Raw genomic sequence first — 21,808 nt, 5'->3', positions numbered from 1 at the left:
CACTAAAGATCCTCAAAGCATCCAGGCCCTACCTGCACATAAGGACACAACACCAGCTCGCTCCTCTGCAGATGCTGCTCTCCGAGTTGCCATGGAGTCATTGGCTCATCCAAAATCAACTGTCTGCACAAATGACTCATCTTGGTACCAAAAATCTATGTGTAGAGACTGTTATTAAGAATCCAATATTAATCAAGCCATGGTATTGGAGTTGTCACAGTTATTTCCTGCTCTATGCACAGCAAGTAACGATGTTGTATTATTTCAAATATCAGGGTAAAAGAAGTGTGGGTAAATATTAATTTTTCACAGGAAAAAATTATGTTGCACCTCAATAAATACTGAGGTGTGAAAAGCAATCTGGGAGTGTACAGAGAACTGAAAAAACATTTTTTCAAGGTTCACTTATTTGCTCATTGGCATGGCTGTCAAACATCTGTAGTGCTTTCACTGGATAAATCCTGCATTTTACAATGGAACTGGAGTACCCAAATATCTGGTGTACAGAGTATTGCCATAGAGCTCTTTATAGCTGCAAAGATTCATTACATTTTTAAAACGAAAAATGCATAAGAAAAATGCTTACATTACCTTTCAGTGCATATTTTTCGAATCTTGTTTTATATGAGAATTAGTTTAAAGCTATTTGGATTATGTTTATTTAATCTAAGACTCTTTTGGCTAAAGATATCAAAGGAAATTCAAGTAAATCCCAGTTGCCAGTGCATGAAGAGATGATGCTATCAGTACACACAAATAAATGACAGTCTGTTCTTATACTGTAACTGCTGGGCTACAGGTTGATAATTCTAAGCCTGAAACTTTAAGAGATTAAAAAACCCCACAAAGTTAATTTTGCCTACATTTCTGTGCTGCTTTCCCCATTCTGGAGTTTTCTGCTTTTAAAAAATTGCTAACCAAGTCTGCTCATTTTTTACTTTTTTTTTTCTTTAAACCAGGCTTTCTTAAAAAACCCCACCAAGAAACCCTTACCTCCCAGGCACGTCAGTTGTATTTTCAGACTGGAGTTCTGTAAGTGAAAATAAATGTTTTGCATTCTCCCTTCATTCACACGACAAAGCAACCCTGCAGATTAGATTGGCACAAGAAACAATTCCTATCTTAGAAGATATTCCAAACTGAAAAAATCGGGATGGGTGCTGATTGCTCAAACTTTAACACAGGTGTGTGAGAAATCTTACAGCAAAGCTGCCCTCAGCACACTTGACTCGAGGCAGTGCCTTTTGCCCCCCTTTCTGAGCTCTGTATTTACAGGCTAACACAGGAAAGGATACAGTTAAAGAAAAAAAACCAACCCAAAGATAGAAACACTGGCACATTCAACACCTTACCAAAAAATAAAAAATTTGCAACATAAATAATTTACTAGGACAGATATGTAACTTTGGAAATTCATTACTTTTCTTACTGTCTTTGCAGAGCAAACAGGTACAACAGAGCTCAAAAAGGCTGGGATAAAGAAAACGTATGTAACACACTTCAATGGGCTAACTATATATTCGTTGAAAATTACAAATTTGGCTTCATAAAGTACAGATGTCTGGAACACATGATAGCAACCAGAGAAAATGCTGTAATAATTACATGAAATTATGACTAATTACTAGTATATACAGGGTGTTTCACCTTATCAGATGGTATATTCACACACCCAGGAACAGAAAAAACACACAGTAAATACAGGAATTCCATGCCACACATTCCTTTTCCTGTTGATTGTTATGGATCTGAGGAACAGATCTAAAGGGATCCTTTAATTAATACTAATAATTGATTAGCAGGTCAGGAACAATGACAACTACTTAACTGCATTTTGCAAAACCTATGGAGAAGTTCTGCTGTTTGTTTTTGTTTCACTGGAATGATAACAAAGCCTGTTAAGTGGTCTCGCAAAAATAACTACCTTCAAATGGTTGGGCTGGGGGGGAAAGTGCCAGTTTTTGAGCTATTTACCATTCCAGGAGAGCAATGTCTTTCCACAGAGGCAGCATTCAACATGTGCATCAAAACCTTACTGCTCAGAACTCCATCTAACCCTTTTTTTTTTTTTTGATGGAAGTAAGGATAAAAAAACCTCTCTATATATCTCATTCCCCCTTGAAAATGTCTCACTAGCAAAGATATTAAATGAGTGGGAAAAGGAGGAGTGAAATAAAACATTTTTATCAACTTTGTTGCTATAAATAGAAGCAAAGGACCATTGAAAAAACAATTGTCATACTTTCACACCACACACTAAGTCCTCTAGAGAGCATTCAGGATTGTAAGGTCACATGTGGAGGTGCAAGCAAGCAGAGGACTTTTCATGTTCTTTGCCTCGTGATGTTATTTCCATAAGAAAAAGCTGGAAGTTGAAACTGTGACAACTTGCACTGACCCATGGGAATGCAAACATCTATCTCCTGATAACATGTCGAGATAATGCACGTCACCACCGAAGCCAGCATGAGGACACTTGTCTTCACTCATTTTATATCCACTCTATCACATTCCTGGCCACACTTCCGTATCTGTCCTTTCAACACACTCCATACATTCCTCCAGTGAAGTGCACAACTCACTTGTTCAAACAGAACTGGGCAGCACAATTACGCTTTCCTTACCGCAGCTGAACAAAACCCAAAAGCTACTTAAAATGGCTATACTAGAAGGTCAGTATTTCACACCCCATTACGGGAGCAGCCTTCCTTTCTCTTTTCATAAGGAGTTTGGCTGTAGCCTCGAGCTAGTCTTTCCTCCTACAAGACAGAAACAGAGTGTTACACTCAGTCTGTGAAATCTGGAAACCACCCAGAGAAAAGTGCACATGCAAGACTTCTTGTTTGCCATCCATTATTCTACTGATAATTTCTCCATTGTGCTGAAACCATAAGCTTATACTGCATCCTATTTGAAAAATTAGCTCAGTTTCTAACATCAAAAATAGTAATAGAACTCTTATTTTTTAGAATTCCTTGACATTTTTTTTCTTGATACAGCCCCACTGCAAAAATGTTCCATTAATATTTTGAGTGGTTTTGCAGGGAAGATGGAAAAAAATGCTGAACAAAAGAAAGAAATACTAAGAAGAAAAATTGTGTTTTGTCTTCTGCCTGTTCCTAAAGTGCAGAATGGGAACAGGGGAAAGAGAAGGAGAAAAACCCAAGCTGAAAATATTTCATTTTGAAGAAATATATTTTTTGAACATTTCTGTAACTGGCAAATAAAAACAGTGACAATCATGTGAAAAAGAAAACACTTCCCTCAATTTTCTGTTTCAGGAAACATCTGGAAGGTTCTGACCGCATTTAATTCTTTAAAATCAGAATAAAATTAGATTAGATCAAATTTAATGCTGAGATCAATTAATTTATAGTGTTTTATACTGGTTGCTTTCAGCACTGAAATTATAGTCATCCAAACTGCATTACCTTTCAGATGTTTACTAGTGAGGCCAAGGTAACTGGTATTACCTGTTGGACTCCAGTGCAGTACAGGGGGAGCTTCTCCTGTATCTGATGCTACCTCAAGTGAAGAGTCATTTGTCTCCATCTCAGATGTCTTCTCACCCTTCCCTCGAGATGACACACTGAATTAAACCATTTTTCTGGTGATTAGGAATCCAACCTAAAGTCCACTGGATTCGTGAGTGTGGATTTCAACGGGTGTCAGATGTGACCCGGATTTCTTGGCTGAGGCCACAGACTCTGCTTTAGGCTGCTGATTTTTTCTTCTCCTCAGGGTCTGCTTACCAGTGTATTTCCAGGGGGGATAGAGAGTTCACATTTTTGATGATGATGTCACTAATCTTACATCTTTTTAGCATAATTTTTCTTTGAAGAACTTTCCCCTGCTGCCAACCTACTGCTATTTATCACTTGTGGTTTCTAGGTAGTGGTGTACATAGCACAGTGAATTATCTGATATTCATCTCAAGAGACAAGCAACATGATTTTTTACCTACCTGGTGCTAGAATGGATGAACACCATGAGCCATAGGATACACATTTTAACTGGAAAAATTAAGATTTGAATTTAGAAACAAGCGATTTTTCAGTTAAACCTTTACCAGACGTGGTGTTGTGGCACATGCCAAATCCCTTGAAAAGCAAGGAAAACAACCCCTGAAGTTTAACATCAACCACAGGAAGGAGTGTCTTCAAAGATCTGAATGTTTGGATTTTTTTTTTTAATTACTATTTATATTTTTTAGGGTACAACTTGTGGGTGCTATTGAAAAGACCGTGTTCAAAAATTTTTACGCACAATTGAATACAGTGACCAGTTTTCACAGCACAAATTACACTATCAATTTACTGCTGCTATTCTAAATAAAAGGGGCTTTTTTTTGCACATCAACTATAAAAGTTCAGTCACTTAAATTACACAGATTGATCTGCCTGTGGTGGAAATTAGAAATTAAGCTTTATTTATCTGGGAGGGTGCTATTCACCTGTTCTAACCTCTCAACAAATTACCACACAATCCAGTGTCTGCTAACAAGGTATTCACAGACTCTAAAACTGAAATTATAACCCTTTTTTCCTAAAATCCTTCAGACCTATCAACCCTTGGAAACTAATCCTGGAAAAAAGTTCTGCTACATAACTCAAAGGTCAGCAAACTTGAAGAAAACACAGTGATTTTTGAGGGCAGTAAAAGAAGAGACCTTTAACTAAATAATAACAAATGAAGAACACTAGCTGATCCAATCTGTCGAGATGGGATGAAGAATGAAGAAGGAAGGCTGTATTATTGGGGCTGATGGCTGAAAACTTCATTTTTACTTGTACCTGGAAATCCTTGGGCAGCTGTTGCACAGTTTGAGAACTTTGAGAGCAGGCTGCAAGCAAGGCATACTCTGAAGAAACCACATGAGAAAGAAACTGCTTTGTCATCCAAGTTTCCAGATATTCTTCAGCCATTGCCTTAGATACAATGCATTTCAGTAATCCAGCTCAAAATTAATTAACCCGTGCATAATTTTAGAATGTCTCCTATAAGAATTCAAAACACCACAGAACCCAAGAGTGATCACTTTTGCTAACATGGCTTTTGGTAAGATTCCTCAGTGTAGGGGGAACAGGAATTTCCTTTCTCTAACTCCCATCAGTTGCTTCTACCAAGTCAGCTTGCTGGAAACTTCTTCTTTAAGTCTCAGGTTGAAGCACAGCGAGGGGAAGAGCACCATCTGCGCTCAGCTGCGATACCCCTCCTCCCAAAAGACAAGCTGGACACATACAGTAAGTACACACATTTTCAGAATATGAGACCTCCTGCCCTTGAGGCCATGGTCAGCAGGAGGGGTGACAAAGCAGAAGCCTGTGGTGCATGACAGCAGTCAGGGCAAATTAACCATTGCCTGCTCTATTCACAAAGAGAAAAGAATGGAGCCATTCAAGAGCAAATCCATCTGCCCCTGTGAGGGTTCACAAGAGTGTCAGAGAAACCTCACGGTCAACAGTCTCTAAGTGCTGGCACACAGGAATCCAGCAGAATCAGCATGGAAACTTGATGCTTTATCCACTGCCAGGAGCTCCACTGTCAGGGTGCCATTTTCACAGCCTGTGTTCTTCCTGGCTGAGCAGGACTGGAATCTACCTGAAGGCTGAAGGCCTGTACACTGCTAGTTTTGCCAAAGACCAGTGGGGGAAAACAGATGCAAGGCAAGAAAGACTTGCCATTTTCATTACAAAATGAAGGTTTCCTGGACACGAAGGAAACAACTGCTTATTTAACAGTCAGCCATATTTCCACACAAAATGTATTGACAACACAGCTAGCAAACATCATTAGAACATCTTTATTAGGGACCTAACCAAGGTCTCTGTCTTTAGATGAACGTTTGTGTTCACAGACTGTCTAAAGAGGTCTGTAAACTAGATGCTTAAACACAAGCCAGCTTAACACACCCTGCATCAGTTATGATCACTGGAGAACTCTCAAAATATGGATCAGAGGTAACTGCAAGCAGTGATGTCCTCCTATATTTGCAGAATGTGGACAAACTTCTGTGGAGCTTGATCTACCCCATGCATCTCAACAGACACTAAGTCACATGCTGGAGTCAGTATGTCTGTCAACTGTCAACACTGAGTTGCTGCTCATCAAGGCATAGAAGATTATGAATATCTGTACAGTTGCTGGGAATACTAATCTCTGCACCTCTAAGGAGTGAGACCATAACTTTTCCCCCTTTTCTTTTCCTTTTTCTTAATTTAGGACAAACCAAGTCTAAAAAGTCTGGGAGAATGCAACAGTCCTCTGACCTCCTTCTGGAGGAATAATTTCCAAAAGGAAAGGAAATTCCAGGAGAATTTATGCCATTCCCTGAGTGGAAGACAGCAGTCTCTCTTCATAGTCCTTATGTATATTCAAACAAATTCAACAAAGCCTTGAGTGAAGTCCAAGCCCAAGAAATTCTAGGCATGCATGATCCCAGCTGTGACAGCCTATGTGAGAGCTCCATCTCATCCATGCAGGAGGGTTCTGACAGAGAAGCAAACTAAAAAATTAAAGTATGATTCAGAACACTAACAGAGAATTGCAGTAAGTCCATCCCTAGGTTTATTTGGGACTGTTCTCTTTCTTTTTATTTCCAGCAAACCTACTATCTTAGCAGTAGTAGCTGATCCATTCAGTCAAAATATTCTTTTTTGTGGAGCAGCACAAGAGAGTCCCAAAGATACACAGACCATGTGCCATAGCCAGGGCTCTCCCTCCAGTCAATAAGAAAAGGCAATATCTCACTGTGAGGACAGGGCTCGTGCAAGAGTCACCCATCATCTAGAAGAAATACTTAAAACTCACTAACTTCCACTGAGGATGAGGTTTCAGGTCAGATGGAATAAAGATTGCCAAGGAAACTAAATGCCAGCTGCTTACACCAAGCTGGCTGCTTTATACTGGCTCTGGAGTATGCCTCATATTTTTCACCATTAAATGGAAAGAGCTAATAAAAAAACCCCCAAATAATCAGAACATAAAAGTATATAATGATCATAACATAATATATTTTTCCTAATGTTTCAGCTGTCTGAAGAATAGTTTCTGGTGTAAAAGAGATAACTATATATCTTCTGATTTTATTGGCTGCAGATTACACTAATTATCATAAAAAATTACTACCACTAATAAAAATTCTATTATAAGTTACTTATAGTAATCTCTAGGGTACTATACTTAGCTTAGAAAAGATCGTAATTACACTGCATTACAGGGAGAATTTGTTTCCTGAAGCAGCTTTAACACCGTCTGTTTCTTTTAACACTTTAAAGTTGTTGGGGTTTTTTTTTCCTCTTTCCCTTTTCAGGTCAAATGTTGCCTGTTATTTTCACTGTGCAGGATGTGATTTTATCCCAGAATAATGATCCATCTCTGTTGCAAGTGACGCAAACGAAGTTTTAAAATCACAAATATCTGGGTGGGTTTCACCTCCCAAGGGGTTTAGCATGTCTCAATGGAAGGATACATAAAAGGGAAGACCTAACACTCTCCGCCCAAAGGGAAACACATTCTGTATAAAATTGCTGGAAGCTAGTGGGTGTTCACGAAAAATACAATGTTCGGATTTTATTTGACAAGACAACAATTGTTATTTTCCCTTTTAGATACTTCACATTTTACCATCTGTGAGGTTGATGACTCTTAAATGACCTTAAATCATGCTGTTGTTAATGGCAGTGGTTACAGGCAAATGTGGAATTCTGTGTGCTACCTGCCTCGGACTGAACATCAAATTAAACAGCTTTACTTTGATAGCTGACACTGTAGTAAATAACCTCAAAGTCCAACTAATTAAAATAAAATTGAAACAGTGGCCATTGCTTTTAGAAAGGGTTTCAATGCTTCAATAGCAGGGCTAATCAACATCTTAATTAACAGTCATATAAAATGAAATAGCCCATTTGAGTTGCTTTAAAATAGAGAACTTATTTATGCAAAGACTAGTGGCATATTAATTGCTAACACTAAGAAAAAATACGCCTTTGAGCTTTACAGCTTCCTTTGCAGCAAAGTATTTGAGAACTAAATCGTAGAAAAAGCATATTACAGTAGTTAATTTTATGACAGACATGAACCAGAAGCACAAGTGGATGTGGGAAAGTTTTGTGGTGTGTTTTGGTTTTCTAGTTGTTTCTTTTTTTCCAATGAGATTAATTAATCAAAGTAACCTCATAATATTCCTATTCTATTCAGGGTTTAGTCCTGGGAGACACTGACCAAACTGGCTGTGATCCAATAGAACAGTTAACTCCAAGCACAGGCATCTTCCCACTGGGGCCAGCTGGCCGGATCAGGAGCCTTTTGGTTCTGGAGAGCTCGGGACCCAGCAGGACTGACCCTTCTCCTCCCTGGTCCTGCAGCATGCACACACACTCCAAACTGACCCAGGCGAACAATCAAAGGGCTACTCATTTGAGTAAGCATTTCCAGGATCAGGTCCCAAATGACTCATCTCCAATTAGTCTATGCCAGGTTGTATCTTTAAATAGCTTTCATTTACTAATGTGTGTGAGGGAGGAGCAGCAGCGAGGAATTACATTTCCTTTCCTAATTACTTAACTTTTGTTGACATCTTGAAATAAGTTTTTACTTTCAGAGGAGAAGAGTTGATTTACACTACAGAAAGCACAGCAAGCATGAGAAAATTATTTGCCCTTCCTCCTGCCAGGCATCCATTTCCTTTTCGCTGTTGGTAACAATGCGCTAACTATTTATGCATTTGTCAAAGGATCCCAACATAAGAAAACTATATTTAAATCACTTCACTACAAAGTGAAAACACAAGGTAATGATTCAGACTCTATTCAAGTAATAATAATATTTGTACAGACTGCCTGGCGAGCATGCTGGTAGGTGGCAGGAGCTCAGTACAGTCCTAAAGGGTCAGCACAAGAAAATTGAAATAGCATTTAATTTTCTTCCTTAAAATATAGATTTTCACTTCAGACCCGGAAATATGCACCATAATGTGTCATTCCCCTGATTAAAGCCCGATTTCACTGCATTTTTCAATGAAGCTGAAAATGAGGGAGGTTTGTTAGCAGAAGACTCATAGGGCCTTGCAAGTGCCCAAGACAAAATTTTATTTTTCTACATAAATGAATTACTTTGCTTATTTTGTAGGTTTGCTCCCTCAATCACCAGCTAGAACTAACAGGAACCCAGGCTGCCCTGTCCAGCCCAGATTTTATGAACAGGAGGATGTGGGAAACAAAATGGGGCTCTCCACATTGAGAGTGTGTTGAGACTGAAGCACATTGGCAAGGTAAAAAGGCAACATGCTGTACCTGCTCCACAAAGGAGATCAATCCCTCTGCTGTCAGCCTGAGTCTTCTTATAAGCTATGGAAGCATAACCTCATACTCAAAATTTAGAAATCAAATACAGAGCCCAAACATTATCACCATTCATCTAAAGCCTAGTCATATAATAAGCAAAGGCACTGCAAAAAACTTGTACCTTCCACTGAATTCTTGAACACAACAAGAACAAATGGACAAAACCACTGATGCTTATGTGCCCCTCACTTTAGCCACCAAACAAAAAATTTTGGTTTAAGGACAGACCTGCAAACTGTTTCAGAAGGCTGATACACAGAACAAATGTATTTATGCATGCTGTACTCACCTTTTGTTTTCAAACTGGGTAACTACAAAGAGTCTGTAGTTTCTATTGTACACCTGGGTTTTCTGAAAGCCTGATCCTCTAAAATCCAGATTTTTTGCAACAGATGACAACTGCAGGTAAAAATACAGGTCTGCCAAACTTGATAGCATCCTAAGATTTGCAGAATTAAAGGTGCAATCAATCTTCTATTTATTTACCCGTACTATACACCCATATTTGACCACATCACAAATTATAAGTGACACACATGATTTTATCACAAAATTCACATTAGCTTCCAATTCAGTCAGAGGGGAGACAGAAGCTGCTAAAATAGCTGCATGCTTTCCTTTCTTCTGCTCAGCTTGGCATGTCCTTGCACGTGGCATGACATAGTAAAATAATCCTGACAGAGTGGGATTCCACTCAGGCCCTGGGATATTGCAACTTATATGTACTGGGCACTGTAGAACTGAAAATTCAACTGCTGAAGATCCCACTTTGCAATACAATGCCTGGTAGCCATGAGAGGGGAAATGAGATTTAATTCCAAGTACATATAATATCACCTGCGAAGTTGGCTGGCTTGCTAAGAAAATGTGGTGGCCGGTGAACATACATTACAAGGGACAGAGAGTTTTCAGTAAGACAAGTCCCCAGTACGACAAGAACCACTTCATGTTAGGGTGACCAGAAAGGCTTCTGCCAGGATGCCATGTTCTGTTATGTTAATCTGTCCCAGTTTGAATTCCCCAGTTGGCTGTTGGCCTCTACCCCTCATCACTCCCCCAGAGCTTCCCCATTAGTCCCCGTTCCCTAGTCCTGACTTTTCCCCACCCCCAGATAAAACTGTGAGTTTTGGGATCATGTTCATATTTGCCTCTGCAACCTTCGACAGTGCAGCAGCAATAAATGCTCCTGCAGGAACGCACGCAAATGCTCTTCTTGACTCTTTGCTACCGACTGTATTACTGAACCCACCCGTGCTTCTGTGGGGGCACGCGGGACCCCATGGAGCCGGGCAGGGACGGTATTAAAAAACCACAGAAGTCCTTGAATCACTGGGGATGGATAATGGCAACATGATAAATTGTGTCCCTCTTAGAGGGAACAGGGAGAATCAGAAAAATTCAGAGACCATCTCACCAAAAACTGTAAAACCAACAAAACAAGCAGATTACTGAGGAAAATCACTCAACCACATAGACACACCTAAATGACAACACTAAAAACATTGGCAGAGCACTACTTTGATAGCTTCTGTTTGTATCCTCTGTTCAATTTCTTTTTTCTGTTTTCTTTGTTGCAATTTTTTAATTACCTTTTTCCATGTTCCGTGTGACCTTTAATTTTCCTTCCCAACTTCCATAAGGTACAAGGCACCCAAGACACTAAAACTGTTCAGCTAAATAATAGCAAGAGAGTAATGCTGGTGGGCAAGAAACGTAATAGAAATCAGAATAACTTTATTAGCTCCAAATCTGAGCTCGAGAATGAATTCATATTTTTCTTTTCTTGGTATAAACACTCAAAGCCTTAAGTATCTTACGGGGTTTAAACAATAACTGGAAGACTATGAACTAGCAGCGATTCTATTAAAGCTTTGCCCTAAAGGAAAATTAAGACTTATTCTCTTCCTTTTCTAGGGAAATAGAGCACTTCAATACTATGTGTTTTTCATTTAATGCATATGTCAATATGCTTTAAAAACATTATTTCCAGCATCGAAAGCTGTGTGCAAGCAAGAGTGTTCTGATTAGGTACAAACTTGGCTTATCTGAAAGTTTTTAACCCTGGTACATACCTGGGTACTGGTAGGAAAGTTACAGTCACCTGACCAAAGAGAGACAGCAAATGAAACATATGGATGATTCAAAACACTGCTCATTTTCCAGCAGATCAAATGCAACATGACCTAATGCAATGGTCTGCCATAAACAACCTAACATGAAAGAAGTGGTGAGAAGAGAAGTAGTTTTCCTGTTCTCTTGGGAAAAAAAGACACATATATCAAAATCCATAAATGCTAAAAATATCTTATTGAGGCAAGTACTGACCCTTTGATGGAATATTAATTCCTTCAACTTAGCTTAGTTTCCTCCAAGCATTTTGCAGTTAGCAGTACAATGCTACTCACATCATGTGAAAACTCATCCTGTTTCAGAAAAATTACACAAAGATTTTACATCACCATTTTTTTTTACCTGCAGTAAATCAACACAGTGATATAAACACAAAAGACAAAAAGAGGTTCCTACCCTCCAACACAATGCTTTTTCTTAGTTCAATCCAGCTATGATATGAAACCATTGTGCACTGTATTTCTAAATTTTCAAATACGAATTTCCTCAAATCATAACCTTATGAGTCAGGGGAAGAGAGTTGCAGGAGAGGTTTTCCTCAAGAACAGGTTCCCAGGTAAGTGCTTGCAGGGCTTGTACAGGCTGCTGGGGAGTGCAAATGCAGTCGCAGGCTTTGAACTCCTGCAGAACATTTCATATGTCATGTCTCATTTGGATGCAATTTCATTAACTTCAGAACAAATCTGTAGAAATCGACCTAATCTCACAATACTAACACGGCCTTTGTTTTGATTGCTGATTAAAAGATATTATATCTGATTCCAATGTGAATGAGGAAATCTTTTTTAAGCAATCCTCTGCTGTGCATGGTAATACGAGGCAAGGTGGGACCCTTCCCAGCTTTGATGGAGCTGAGGTCCTCCCAGCTGCTTTCTACATAACACAAAACAAACAAATTAGCTTCTAACGAGTGGAATGTTTCCCAAGGCCTCTTTTCCATAGTGCTCATTAACTGAAAACTCATTAGTTTGAAGGGGCTTCCTCTGTGAGGAGAAGCACCCTCAGCCTGTCCCACCACACCCCCCGCCCAGGGTTACTGTGGGCATGTGCCACTTGCCTCCCAACAACCGACTTAATGTGTTACTTGGGCTTAGTTCAAGTTTTGCACCCTTCAGCTTTGTTCACTTCTAACCAATTCCTGTACTAAATGGCCAAAGCAAAGATCTCAAACTTTATTTACCATGTAACCTGTCACTGTGATAAAAAACTAAAGCCTTTTTCAACTTTCAAGGAAGAGACAAGACTTGTTTAGTTTTCCCTGGCAGTTACTTCTGCTTTGCAAACCCCATTCAAATGCAGACAGTTACTTTTGAACAGTGAGAGAAGGTGTTAAATTGAGATTATGGTAAACAGCAGATTTCTTTAGTTGGTGAAGAAATTATTTCATGAAGACACAAGAGAATTAAGCAGAGTTTCATGTCACTTACTGTATGTGCTGATCAGAGAGTGAATGATGAGTTTCTTGCTGTGGACAGCTGCTCTGTGGAATACTGTGCAGACTTCAGGTGGAAGAAAATGAAATTCATGCTTTAAAATGGAGGAAAAAAACCCCAAAACAACTTCTTAGCCCTTTTGTGTGAAAAATAAACAGATCTTTCTTGCCAGATTTATTATTCTATTTACATGTTGCCTGAATGCGTTGAAGAATATTTTGAAATTTTTTTCTTCTGTGTATCGTTTCACTATTACTGTGACAGCTTGCCTCTGTCAAAGAAAAAAGACTCTTTCTCTTTATTATATTCACCAATGCTGAGATCTAGGACTTCCTAAGTCTGAAGGGAATGCCACTTTTGTTGATGAGATCTACATCATTTTAGCTATGTTGGGTACCAAGTTATGAGTAGGCAGAAGAGATTTTAAACATTACTACTACACTGTAAAAGATGGAGCAAGCACTAGGCTTTATTTTGTAATTCTAACTAGATAGCAATTATGGCTTCTTTTGATAGTAGACAAAAAGGCAAATCCTACAGATCAGATCTTCCCTGTACACATAAAAATTGTTAAAAGGGCCAAACTTGTATCAAAACAGCTGACATTCTAGTGGGGCACCACCTCCTGCTGAGCTGGGACCAAACTTGTGTCACGTAGGCAACCTCCAGCTTAAAGAAGAGGAGCACAAGGCCTCCAAATGATGCCTGGGGACTAACAAGAAACAGGCTGAAACCTTTCCTTTAACCATAAATGCAAAACTGTCCATTTTTCTTCTCTCCATAGCAGGGGTTGAATGGCCAGTGCTTTCCTGCCATTGACTCCCTCTGTTGGCTGTATCCATGTCCTCCGGCTCCTGGCTTTCAGATGGCATGCACATATGCTATTCAGAGCAGCACAGACTGTCATCTCCTTATCTAGTGTATTATGTGACTAGTGAAGTGCCACATGGTTGAACACCAGGAAACATATTGCTTGCTTTCACTATCAATGACCTAGAGGGAAGAATATGCGAGAGAGGAAATTTGCGGTGTGATAAACTGGGGCTGGGACTTCGAAGCAGGTCTAAACAATGGAAGAACTTGACAAAAAAAGTGACTGCTGACTTCAAAGATGCAATGCTTGGCCTGTACAAAATGGGGTGCTGCTTATTTAACATAAATTGACAGGGCTAGCATAGCAGCGCAATCAGAAAACAGAATATGAAGTTTTAACTGGAAGTGAATGTCTTTCAACTTATCAAAAACTCTTAGCAACTCTGTGGTTTCTTCTTTACTTTCTGCATCATTATGCAGATGACCAAATTTCTAACAATGAACTTCAAGCCAGTTTCCATTCCTAGGCATGCAGTACATGTGTGGAGAGGTAAATCCTGCAGGACTATATGTCCTCATTACCACTAAAGAAGGTAATTCAGCAGATGACTTCAGCTTCAGTTTCATGAGGTAGGAAACAGCTTTGGCCACACACCACCTGCCTTGAGGTATAGGTGCAAGGCAAAATTACAAAGGAAAAAATCACTCCTGCGCCCTAAATTACTAATTTAAATGCACCCATTTGCATCAGGGCTGTCTAAGAGCCCCCCGTCACAGTGACATTGCTAAACATAATAATACAATCAAATAATAATACAATCAAATAATATTAATATCAGGACCTTAATTTATGTTATCTTAGAACACTTGCATTTCTATTTTGCATGCAGCCACTTAGCTTAAGGAGTAAATGTCACTGAAAAACATGCACAGAGGATATTCTAACCCCAAATTATCCAGTCTAAGGTCACTGGTTTTACTGTGGGAAGTGGAACAAGTTAGGGACTTGAGCAGAATTTAGGTTAAAATAGAATATGAGCCTTCATCTGTAGAAAGGCTTTTTTGCCTATATAATAAAAGGTACTAGCAGAACATGATATTCAAATGCAGAAGCTACTTGAACTTTCTATTATCCTCTGTTAAGTAGTTATTGAGTAGACACACCACTATATAGCTATGCCCTCAAAACAATTTGATGGGCTTCATCTAAAACTTAGACCATACCAGAAGATAAGATTAGGTTATCTGAGCCTGTATCATGTATTCAGGTTTTTTTAATTCTATTTTCATTCTCAATTTGGAATCAAATTAGCCCATATTCAAAACTAATTACTCTCTGATACTGAGCTGGATTTAAACCAGGTTTCAGCACTGTTCTGAATTGTGGCCACTGCTTTTAAGAAGTCGAGTTTAAGATAATTCAGATTTAGTAAAAAGAAATTAAGTCCATTTTTATGACCTTCCTTGCTATTGAAATTCCTTATGAAATATAAAATATCTGTCCTCCAGTTATTTCCTTATACTGAAAAAATAAGTAAAGGTGATTTAAAAAAAAGGAAGATAAGCATCTTCCTTTGCCAGTGATGTGGTTTCATTTGTCCCAAAGTACCTTTCTTCTTCTGTGTTAAAATGGTATCTTCTAGGCATTGTGGCATATTAATAAAAAAAAAATTTTGAGGTTGAGGCTGATTAAAACTGAAAGTAAGACTCAATCTGACATGTTATTTTGATTGGGTTTTCAAAGTTCACATAGTTCTAGTTCTAATTTATGTTATGTGTGGTATATATCTTCTTGGTTGAACAATTACATTATTCTAAACAATTATATTGCTATGATACACACAATGCGTGGCTCCTGAGCATAAAGTTCTTTAATGATGGCAGACTGTAAAGTGGTACAGTTCACTTTTAAAAGGTCATGCATCTTTTTTCAGTAGATTAACATTTTATCTTTTAATGGTGTTAAGAAAAGGTCAAAGATTCTAACAGATGGAATATGGAAAGCTTCTATTGAAGAAGATCAATGTGTTAAGCATCAATCTAAGTCCAAAAACACAGCCATTTAATGATGGTTGTTCTTGTTTAATTTAAATTACCACTTTCTTGACCGTTTGAATGCTAAAATTACGTTTTCGTATTTAAAAGAAATGGACCATTACCATCTGACACAGATATCTATGTTTGTGTTGTATTTTCAAGAGTACTTCTTCATCGTACAAAACAAGAAAAGTTCCTTAAATAATTAGCTTACCCCTAGCCTAATGGCCTGTCATTTTGACATCCAAATAAATGCAGTGGAATGATCCCCAACAGCAACATGGAAGATAATTTTATATTGCATTAACTGAGTAAGTTTGCAACAATTTAAATTTAAATGGATATATGCTCTCAAGTCAAGTCTCTTGTGTAACATGATGTTGAACTTTTAATATAGGTGATATTATAAAATTATGATGGTATTTTTCAAGGACATATTTAGGTACTAGATCTTTTCAAGAATATTTCATTATTATTATTATGTTCTATTATTCTATTATCCAGATTTAAAAGGACAAAATCTAAGCATTTCTGTTGCCCCAATAACTTCAGACCTCAAGGGAGGAAAGTGCTGTGTCTTTGCAGGAGACTGTAAGCTCTTCTGAGCTGCTACATGCCTCTGTCTACTTTTAGAAAATAACTGGTATGACAGAGTAACATGATTGGTTTTCTGTGTGATAAAGTAAATACAAATATAAAAAAATAACAGTAGGGGGTCAAGCTGCTTTGTAGAAAGTTATCAGACAGCTCCTAAAGATTGTCAAGCTTATGTTGTTTGTAGTGTATATGTGCATTTTTCAAATATACTTGTATTTCAAGTTCCTATTATCCCCTTGAGCCAGGCCTGCTCACAACAAAAGGGTTTCCAGAAGAAGGTAAAACTCCAGTGGAATTAGGGATTCTCCTCAGGGTCTTTGGACATAACTGCTATTAACCATAAGGAAGTGAATTTGCACTCGAGTCTCCATCTTGGCTTATGGGTTCATACATTTCAGGAGCAAACACAGCCTACAGATACGATTTCAATTACTACACAGGAGAGCAAAATGGTGAGTGCTGGGAGTCACACAGCTCTTGCTGGCTGTATTCTTCCTCCTCATGGAAATGCATAACAAGATTTTGATAAACTACTGATCAAGCTAAACCAGACAGAAGAGCTTATAAAGATAGCTGTATTCTCAGAAAAATTACTAAGCAATATTAACTGAATATATTTAAGCACAATCCATCCACACACACAAATCAATAAAATATTTGTTGCTCAGACTACAATACCTAAACAGTTATTTAAAAGACAAGTTCAAAGAATAACTGATATTTTGTAGTGTAGCTTCATGTTAGAGAGAAGCCTTAAAATTTTCAGTTTCTATTCTAAGACAAGTCAAGGGCACTTGCCCCCTCCCCTTCCAAGGATTTGGGTAAATCTTATACTGCATAGAGTTAGTCAGCTTCTAAGTGCTGGGACCTAGGAGGTAAGTTGCTCTTTACTCATATATAAGCTTCATGTAGTTGCCTCTTATTCAACTTTTTCTCTCTATAACAATGAGGTTTTGCTTTAATTTATAGGTGTTTACTTTAGAATTAAACAGCATATACCAAAGTAAGTGCTATCAGCTTCGCCATTAGTTAAGAGCCTAGTTCTAGTTCCCAGGTGAAGAATAGATTTAACCCGAGGCCAATATAAGTTAACTTTTTGGACTACTTGGCCAGAAAATTCCAAAGCTGCCAAGAGAAGCTGGTCCTTCTCTTCCCAGTGCTAAGACATTTCAGCAGAGGGGCCAGTGTTTATTTCAAATACCACAGCATGGTTTGTTGATAGCCACAGTCTTTTGGTTAAGACAATCTTTGAGAATTCAGTAACCATAAATTTTATTTAAACTTTTACTGCTCCAAAGAGATAGAGTAAGGTATTGGACTAACTAAGCAAGCTGCCTTATTCCCACTGATTTCTGTTCTACTGGACTTAAAATATAGCCCCACAAACTGCTCTGAAAAGGTGACAATTTCACTGCAAAAGACTACAGAAATAACCAGCAGATATTGCTGGCAGTCTGATCATCTAGTAACCATTAGGAATTTAAGACAGTGGCTAGAAATTCTCTTTTAAGTCGCTGAAATATTCAAGAAAATCTTCTTGCTCCTTTGCTTGCTCTAACCACTGCATTTTTTTGATGGAACACAAATCCAAGTCATTCTCATGCAAGCTTCAGTGTCACTTTGAAACAGAGACTGAAACACTCAGCCTTATGAACTCAGTAATTCCTTATGAACTCCCCTCACAGCTTCAATACAGACTGTGTAAGATAGCCAAAGGAGGAAGCCCTCAGCAACCCTTAGAACAGCTCAGCGGGGACAGACCAGAGTCACTGAAGGGTAGTTCTATGTGCTAACACGACATCGAGGCAGAGATTAGCTCCAAAAGTATGATAGCTAGCTGGATAATACAAAGAAATTGTCCCTCTGCATTATTCTAAAGAAGTGGTAAGTAATGACAAAAGCAGAAATATTTTCCCTCTATCTCTGAAGAGATGATGTTAATCCAAAAGAGAAGTTTACAAAGCCAGAATGCCACAAAATAACCTACTGCAGTCACAAACTCTGCAGGTTTACACATAGGTGAAATATGGTATGGAAGAATATAAAGTATTGATCCACTCTGTTTCAAATTACAATTTCATGGGTTTTTTGTCTGTGGTGTTTCCACATGCACTATCTGAGAGACCAAGATGCTTCCTTCCCATGGCTACTCACCAGCAGTAGAGGCCAAATTATACTCCTCTAAACAGCTCTGGCATGCAGTCGTTCTCCCTGAGTTTGCAAAGACTAAACACACAGAATCCTGGAAAGGAATATTCATGGATACACGTTAAATGGACCCTAACCTGCTTTCTCTCCTCTGTCTTTGCTCTGCAGAGATGGCAACACCAGAAGCAGTAAATACTTATGTTTTGTCACATGAGTCAGCACATATAATTCTTCATACACATAGGAACTAGCTCTGCTGCAGAAGAAAATACCATTTTTACAATACCTTTTCACAGTGGAACTGTGCCTTAAATCAAACAAGCAAGTACTGAGTCAGCTCAGTGGCAGAGCAACAACAATTTGATCTGCTACGTGGCAAGCTTTGGTTTGGAGATACTAAACAATTCTTCATCCTGGGCCTCAGGCTTGTAAATATGATAGAAGATGATGCAATGCGTTCAGACTCTGGGGAGAAAAGGAACAGTCATACCACTCTTGAGAAACCCTTTGTGAAGAAAAATTTATTGTGTGCCCCCAGGTGCAAAGGCTATGGATGAAATGCAACTCAATAAAGACAAGTCAAGGTGTTTCAAGAGAGCTAATGAACATTTCAGTATTTGCACTTAGTCAGATAAAGCAGTTTTCCAGCTGAGTAAGGAGACAGCAATCATGTGAGTATGATTTCTCTGTGATAACAAATGCTCCCAGAGGTTTTTTTTAAGCTCCATGTTTTGTTTTTGTCTGGTACAAGGATGATCTTATTAAGGAAATCTAATCAGCTCTCCACCTTTATGCTTCCCTTTACTTTTTTTAATGTCCTTTTTGAGATGAGTTGTATTTCTTTTATGAGGGTCACCTGTCTTTTAAGCAGAGTAGTATCTTAGTATTTTCTACATATACAAAGCAGTCTTGGATACCTTTTACTTCTCATTCTATAAAACAGTAAGAAAGTCCATTGAGATGTATTTTATAATTTATGAGTTCTGTTTGATTTTCTTGTCCAAGTGCAGCTGATGAGACATACAAAAGAAATGCTTAACATCTTATTGTCCACAGACAGAACATCAACATGAGCACTAGGAATTCATAACACCTATGGAAAAAAATGCTGCACATATGCCATGAGGTATAAGAGAATATTTTCAAGGAATGCCCATCACAGCACCTGGTCAAACCTCTGAAAGGATTTTTCATAAACCATGCTGGCTTGATAATGAATTCTGATAGAGAAGATGATGATAATTCAGCTATTCCTCTGTTACTCCTGGACTTAAAAAAAAAATATATATATATTTTTTTTAGCCTCTGAGTACTTCTGTGATCTGATTTCTTACACCCTGCAGGGGACAGCATTGGGTAAAGAAAAGTAGAAATCATATGATAAAGAAGCATTTGCTTCCAATTATCAAATTATATTTTGTTAATTGAGATACAAAAAAAAAATTTTGGTAGGTTGGCACAAATCGTCTCTATCTCTTCCCCCTTTAACTCTTCTGAATTATTAATCAAAATCATTTTGGTTGCGCAGTTCATTTTGCTATCGCTAGTAAGAAAGATTCCCAACAAATTGTAGTCACACCACCATTACTAATGAAGAAGAAATGCTGCATAGCATTGCTATAACTTAGGGCTTTCTTCTCATGACAGGCTGTGTAACGCTGTTTTTCAGCAGCTATGCTGAATCCCCTCTATGGTGTCAACATAGGTATCAGTTTGCAGGGGAAAAAGATTGCCTTTACACTATCATCTTTCATTAAAATATATATATGTGTATGGACATGGAGGCACACACACTCAGCGTATTTTTGCCTGTAAAAGTGCATGTAGATGCAAGACAAAGTGTTTGTTTTTATTTCCCTCAGCCATTGTTGAAAAAAATAAAAAATAAAGGTTTTTTCTCCCCCACAAATAAGCCTGTATTTACAAGTGATCTTGCAAAAGGTATATGGTAGCTTTGTTTATTTTGGACAGATGCAAAGAAGTATCTCTGAACTTCTGCCAGTGATCAAAGGAACTGATGATGTAGAACAGATTCATGGGCCATGTCCTATCAGCCTGCACTTTACCTGTCATCCATCATCCAAACCCTAAGCCTTTTTCTGAGTGATGATTGCACCCTAAACACATAAAATTAATCACCACTCTAGCCTGGCCAGGTGTCTTGCCTCCAGAAATTATCTCATTGCAGCAAAAGAACTGCTAGAATCTGATATCTGTGCTGTAATTTAATTTAAAGAATACTGCACAGTAACACTAAGATTGATTTACATATCTGAAAAGTTTCTAGTTTCACAAAGCCAATATAAATTCTTGGAGAAATATGTAATTGGAAAAAAAATTGGTTGATCATTAAATCAGGGCACCTGAATATTTATTAACTTCTGGAATTTTCAGTTGATGCTTTCTACTATAATTGTAGCTTAACATTGGGTTTAAAATGGCACTTGCAAAACTAGAAAGGCCAGGTATTTGAATAAATATAAATTCAGTGCTGGACTCATGTGTAAGCAAAACAGTAGCTCCAGGAGACTGGACTTTACATAAATAGCATCTACTTTGCTTTTCAGAGCTTTTTTATGTAAAACATTTCTGTTTATATATTTCTTTTTTCCCCTCCTTGGAAAACGGAAGAGAAATGAAACAGCAGAAAATTAAACTATTTTATACATCTCTACTTTTGAAAAGACAATAGAGAAATTGTGGCTAATGAATAGGTCAAATATATATCTTTTTTTGAAATGCAGAATTAAAGATACGTAGGCCCTGATGTACTTCAGCTGTTCTTCCACACACAAATTCACCTTTTCCCATACAGAATACACACAGCAAGCCTGTGTTTTACATAACTAGGAACAATTATAAGTACAAACGTGAAAATAATCTCCACCTAATGATAAATGGAAATAACAGGCTACTTTAAATATGTATATTAACAAGAAGAGAAGAGTTGCTTCTTCACTATAAATGTATGGCCTAACTCACAGGAAAATTCTGCTAGTGTTCTGCTTCACTTCTGAGTTAACTGCAAATTCTAATAATTTGCTTTTAATTGAGATCTTAGCTCCTATATTAAATAAACATAGGAAAGCAAATGTGCCCCAAAGTTTATTATTAAAATAAAAATAACACAACATTCTGGTTTAAAAAAATCATACTTGCTATGAAACCAATAGGAAGAAAGCATCTGAAAAAAGAAAGCTTAATAAACAGAAAAAATATTTAAATGGGCCATTAAATTACCTTAATTCAAACAACAATATTACTGTAGATTTATCTATGATGATTCTACATAATGTGGCTTCCCCA

Source organism: Corvus kubaryi, unplaced genomic scaffold (assembly GCF_017639235.1).
Source record: "Corvus kubaryi isolate FWS band 111438036 unplaced genomic scaffold, C.kubaryi_AGA036_p1.0 37300, whole genome shotgun sequence".
NCBI classification, from domain to species: domain Eukaryota; kingdom Metazoa; phylum Chordata; class Aves; order Passeriformes; family Corvidae; genus Corvus; species Corvus kubaryi.
The sequence above is the reverse complement of the archived record's forward strand: the minus strand, read 5'-3'. Positions refer to the sequence as shown.